Source organism: Bos mutus, chromosome 15 (assembly GCF_027580195.1).
Source record: "Bos mutus isolate GX-2022 chromosome 15, NWIPB_WYAK_1.1, whole genome shotgun sequence".
Classification (NCBI taxonomy): Eukaryota; Metazoa; Chordata; class Mammalia; order Artiodactyla; family Bovidae; genus Bos; species Bos mutus.
Genome location: NC_091631.1, coordinates 15,411,466 through 15,417,465, shown reverse-complemented (window position 1 = coordinate 15,417,465; position 6,000 = coordinate 15,411,466).

Below are 6,000 nucleotides of genomic sequence, written 5' to 3'. Positions count from 1 at the left end.
TCTTCAGAGCTGAACTCCTTCTGCCCTATTTCAAAGGCACCTCCTTCCCCACAATTGGCAGAAAACCCTGTCTGGATGGAACAACAGGGTCTCCAGCCTATCTCCTGGGTGATGGAGGGCTTAGCAGGAGGTGTGGGTGGCTCAGGTGGCAGAGACTGAGTGTTCAGGGGAAAGCTCTTTGGCACAGCAGAAAGCTGGGACGCATCCAGGTGAATCTATCAAGGCAAAATTTCCACTTGGAGATGTACTCTCTTTTCTAAAAGTTTAATTCCTCCCGTGGGAGTCTGGCAACACCCAAGGCTGACTAGAACTGCTGCTTGAAGAGGCTTATTGGCACAGCGGGAGCTTCATGTTTGAGCCCTATGAATCTCTTTATTATATCCCATTTCTTCTGGGAAATCTTAAAAATAATTTATTTTTTTTTCTTTTAATTTTTTATTGACGTATAGTTGATTTGCAATGTTAATTATTGCTGTATGTGCTTAGTCCCTAAGTCATGTCCAACTCTGCGACCCCATGGACTGTAGCCCACCAGGCTCCTCTGTCCGTGGGGATTCTCCAGGCAAGAGTACTAGAGTGGGTTGCCATGCCCTCCTCCAGGGGATCTTCCCAATCCAGGGACTGAACTCAGGTCTCCTGTATTGCAGGCAGATTCTTTACCAGCTGAGCTACCTGGGATACCCCGTTGCTGTATAGCAGAGTGATTGGATTATACACACACACACACACATATATATATATTCTTTCTTTTATATTATTTTTCATTATGGTTTATCATATAATATTGAATATAGTTCTCTGTACTACACAGTAGGACCTTGTTGTTTATCCATTCTATATGTAATCAGTTACATCTGCTAATTCCAACCTGCCACTCCATTCCCCCCGTCAGCCCCCACACCCTTACCAATCACAGATCAGATCAGATCAGATCAGTCTCTCAGTCGTGTCCGACTCTTTGCAAACCCATCAATCACAGCACGCCAGGCTTCCCTGTCCATCACCAACTCCCGGAGTTCACTCAGACTCACGTCCATCGAGTCAGTGATGCCATCCAGCCATCTCATCCTCTGTCGTCCCCTTCTCCTCCTGCCCCCAATCCCTCCCAGCATCAGAGTCTTTTCAAGTGAGTCAACTCTTCGCATGAGGTGGCCAAAGTACTGGAGTTTCAGCTTCAGCATCATTCCTTCCAAAGAAATCCCAGGGCTGATCTCCTTCAGAATGGGCTGGTTGGATCTCCTTGCAGTCCAAGGGACTCTCAAGAGTCTTCTCCAACACCACAGTTCAAAAGCATCAATTCTTCGGCGCTCAGCCTTCTTCACAGTCCAACTCTCATATCCATACATGAACACAGGAAAAACCATAGCCTTGACTAGACGAACCTTTGTTGGCAAAGTAATGTCTCTGCTTTTGAATATGCTATCTAGGTTGGTCATAACTTTCCTTCCAAGGAGTAAGCGTCTTTTAATTTCATGGCTGCAGTCACCATCTGCAGTGATTTTGGAGCCCCCCAAAATAAAGTCTGACACTGTTTCCACTGTTTCCCCATCTATTTGCCATGAAGTGGTGGGACCAGATGCCATGATCTTCGTTTTCTGAATGTTGAGCTTTAAGCCAACTTTTTCACTCTCCACTTTCACTGTCATCAAGGGGCTTTTTAGTTCCTCTTCATTTTGTGTCATAAGGGTGGTGTCATCTGCATATCTGAGGTTATTGATATTTCTCCCGGCAATCTTGATTCCAGCTTGTGTTTCTTCCAGTCCAGCGTTTCTCATGATGTACTCTGCATAGAAGTTAAATAAACAGGGTGACAACGTACAGCCTTGACGAACTGCTTTTCCTATTTGGAACCAGTCTGTTGTTCCATGTCCAGTTTTAACTGTTGCTTCCTGACCTGCATACAAATTTCTCAAGAGGCAGATCAGGTGGTCTGGTATTCCCATCTCTTTCAGAGTTTTCCACAGTTTATTGTGATCCACACAGTCAAAGGCTTGGCATAGTCAATAAAGCAGAAATAGATGCTTTTCTGGAACTCTCTTGCTTTTCCCATGATCCAGCCACAAGTCTGTTCTCTATGTCATGAGTCTCTTTCTGTTTCATAGGTGGGTTCATCTGTGTCATATTTTAGATGCTGCATTAGTGATATCATATGTATTGTGTTTCTCTTTCTGACTTACTTCACTTAATATGATAATCTCTCGTTGCATCCATGTGGCTGCAAATGATATTACTTTGTTCATTTTTATGGCTGCGTAGTATTTCTGTGTGTGTGTGTGTGTGTGTGTGTGTGTGTGTGTGTACCCATATCTTCTTTATCCACTCATCTGTCGGTGGACGTGTAGGCTGTTTCCACGCCTCGGCTATTGTGAACAGTGCTGCTATGAACACAGGGGTGCACATATCTTTTTGAACTGTAGCTTTATTTGGATGTATGTTCAGGAGTGAGATTGCTGTATCATACAGGAATTCTAAAAATAAACATTTATTACAGTATTGATTACAGCTGAAGAAACCTGTGAACAATCTAAGGGTCCATCAAGAGTATGACTGATATGATCAGTATTTTTACCCATATTCTGTATTTGATCCTGATGTGTGGGTTTTCTACACCAAACAATTCTCTAGTCCTCTGTGGATAGCAGCTGGTTATCCTACAAATCAATTCACTTTTGACCCCAAGTTAGTAATTCACTAATTACCCCAAGTTAGTCCAGCCCCACAGGTTAAGGGCTCAGTCTCACAAAATTGCCTTCCTCGTTTCAGATGTACTCAATCAAAAGTAGTGGGTTTCCAGGTTACTCAGGCTTCTGTCTGACCTAGCTACAAATTGGGAGTTTCTAGGATCTTCTCCTTAGGTTCAATAATTTGCTTTGCTATAAGGGCTCACAGGACCTGGGGAAACACTTTACTTACTATTACCTGTTTATTACAAAGGATATTTTAAAGGATACAAATGAACAGCCGGATGAAGAGGTGTTTACAGGGAGGTCTGGAAGGATCCTGAACACAGGACGTTCTGTCTCTGTGCAGTTTGAGGTGTGCCACCTTCCAGCACGTGGGTGATCTTACCAATCGGATGGTCTCCAAACCCTTCCATTTTTCCATTCAGTTCAGTTGCTCAGTCATGTTCTACTCTTTGCGACCCCCATGAATCGCAGCACTCCAGGCCTGCCTGTCCATCACCAACTCCCGGAGTTCACTCAAACTCACATCCATCGAGTCGGTGATGCCATCCAGCCATCTCATCCTCTGTCGTCCCCTTCTCCCCTTGCCCCCAATCCCTCCCAGCATCAGAGTCTTTTCCAGTGAGTCAACTCTTCGCATGAGGTGGCCAAAGTACTGGAGTTTCAACTTTAGCATCATTCCTTCCAAAGAAATCCCAGGGCTGATCTCCTTCAGAATGGACTGGTTGGATCTCCTTGCAGTCCAAGGGACTCTCAAGAGTCTTCTCCAACACCACACTTCAAAAGCATCAATTCTTCGGCGCTCAGCTTTCTTCACAGTCCAACTCTTGCATCCATACATTTTTCCATTACATAGACACAATTAATTAAATCTCTGGTCATTGGTGATTAACTCAATCCCCAGATCCCGCCTCCCCTCCCTGGAGGTAGGGGGATTTGTGGGGGTCCCTCTAATCACATGGCTGGTTCCTTTGGCAACCAATCCCCATCCTGAAATGACCTAGGGAACCACCAAGGGTCACCTTATTAGCATTGACTCAGCTTTGGTTGACAGGGGTGTATAATGAATAACAAGACTCCTCTCACCCCTATTACATGGGAAACTACTAGGGTTTTAGGAAGCTTTTGTCAGGAACCAGAGAGAAAGAAGAAATACAATATTTCTTGTTGTTGTGTTAGTAGCTCAGTCGTGTCAGACTCTTTGTGACTCCATGGACTATAGGCCACCAGGCTCCTCTGTCCATGGCATTCTCCAGGCAAGAATACTGGAGTGGGTAGCCATTCCTTTCTCCAGGGGATCTTCTCAACCCAGGGACTGAACCCAGGTCTCCCGCATTGTAAGCAGATTCTTTACTGTCTGAGCCACGAGGGAGGTCCATATGTTTATTATATCATGGTGTCACAAATACTGAAGTCATAGAATAAGTTACAATTCATCCATATTATGAAACATTAAATAGCTTTAAAAAGAATGTTAGATCCTCTGGTGTGACCTAAGAGGTGGCCATGATACTTTGTGACAATATGGATTGGAATGTCATATATAGGGCAGACCTGGCTTCGATCCCCCTTGAATAGTGTGTATATATTTTATAAAGATAGGTCCAAGCTGTTATTGTTGGGTACCTTGGGCAGAAAAAAGGTAGCAAGGAGGTTATTCACTTTTCTTTATTCATTTCTGTTTTGTGTGATTTGAGATGGAATACATGCATTGCATTTTTTGTCATTTCTTTTTTGAACTCCCCAAATGACATAATTATTGGGAATTCTCAGCTGTGTGGGAGTGCCTTCTGTACAGTGAGACATTTGTGACTTTATTGAAGGAAGTTTTAGTTAGCCACAAGTTGCAGAGAAATCAGTAATTGGTAAACCAACCAACAAACAAAACCAAAAACCAGACAAAAAAAGTAACTCAGTTTGAGACAATGATAAAGAAAGCACTACCAAATCAGGTCCAGCTGGCTGCTCACTGCTCAAAACTCAATGGAGAGAGAGAGAGGGAAATGTTGGCAGAAAGGAAAGTTGCTTTTAATCAAAATGCCAGCAATGTGGGGAGACCGTGGGCTCAGTGTCCCCCTAAAACCATCTCCAATGATTCTGCTTGGTCATGAGAGTTTTTAAAGGGAAAAAAAGGAAACAATCTCAATTAATCATTGAGTTGGAGCTCAGATCCAACTACTGTGTGCAGGCTTGTTGATCTCTTGTGATTTTTTTCTTTAAAAGGTTTCTTGTTCACAGAATTTTTTCACAAGATTACTGAAGGGGGAGCAGGGGAAGATATCTGGTCACCTATTAATTACCTATTGTGTGATCAAAAGGTCTGAAAAGGGTGCTAGGACTGGAGGTGAGTAGGGTATGGGGGTGTGCAGATTAAAGTTAGTGACAAGACCAAAGGGTGCCTCCTGCTGAGAGCTCTTTCCTGCAAAAGCTGCTTACAGAAGCATGATTTTATGATAGAGGGTCAGTCTCACTCTTTGTACCAGTCATGTCAGGGCTCTCTTTCTAGCCTAGGGTGCTGGGATATTAGACACACATGAGCAAACTCGGTGATCGCGGAGGACAGAGGCTGGGAAGGTGAAGGTCAAGGGAGTTCCTGTGAGAGTAGAGTCTGCTGAGCCAGAAGCAGAGAGAGCAGGCGTCGGGGTGGATGTGGAGAGGAGACCCATCCGCTCACGGAGCCTCAGAGTCTGTGCCTGAACCACGGCGACCCATCACCTCCTGTTAAGCAGGGAACAGTCCAGCCACTGAGGGTACTGGATAGGATCAGACTAAGGGATCCTTACATGGCTCCTGTCTAAAATAGTCTAGAACAAGCTGGTCTCAGCAGAACTTCCATGGGCCTGAACTCAGGGCCTGAACTCTGGGGTGGACAGACCTGGGGTAGCAGCTAGCCCAGCAACCTTGGCCCAAGTTTCTGAACCTCTGGAAGCCTTCATTTTTCCTCTGTAAGAGAGAGAAAATTAATTATAATACTACCCCGTATTTCATAGACTGATTATGAGAACCAAATGAGCCAACACACATTTAGCGCTTTCTGTGACTCCTGGCACAAATGAATAAGCGCTTGGTAGATATTAACAGTTTGCTGTCATGACAGTCATCACTGGGGTTGTTACACAACTACCAGATGACTCTTTTGGTTTACTCTTGACTGTGTTAACTTTTGGTTAGCTTTTCACCTCGTAATCTTTGACATCAGACTGGTCTTGGCTTGCTTGTATTCTTTCTCTAGAGCTGTTTTCTCACCTATAAAAGCCTTCTTGGCACCTGCTGTCCCCATCTACTCAGGCAGATGAGGTATGAAAGACCCTTTTAC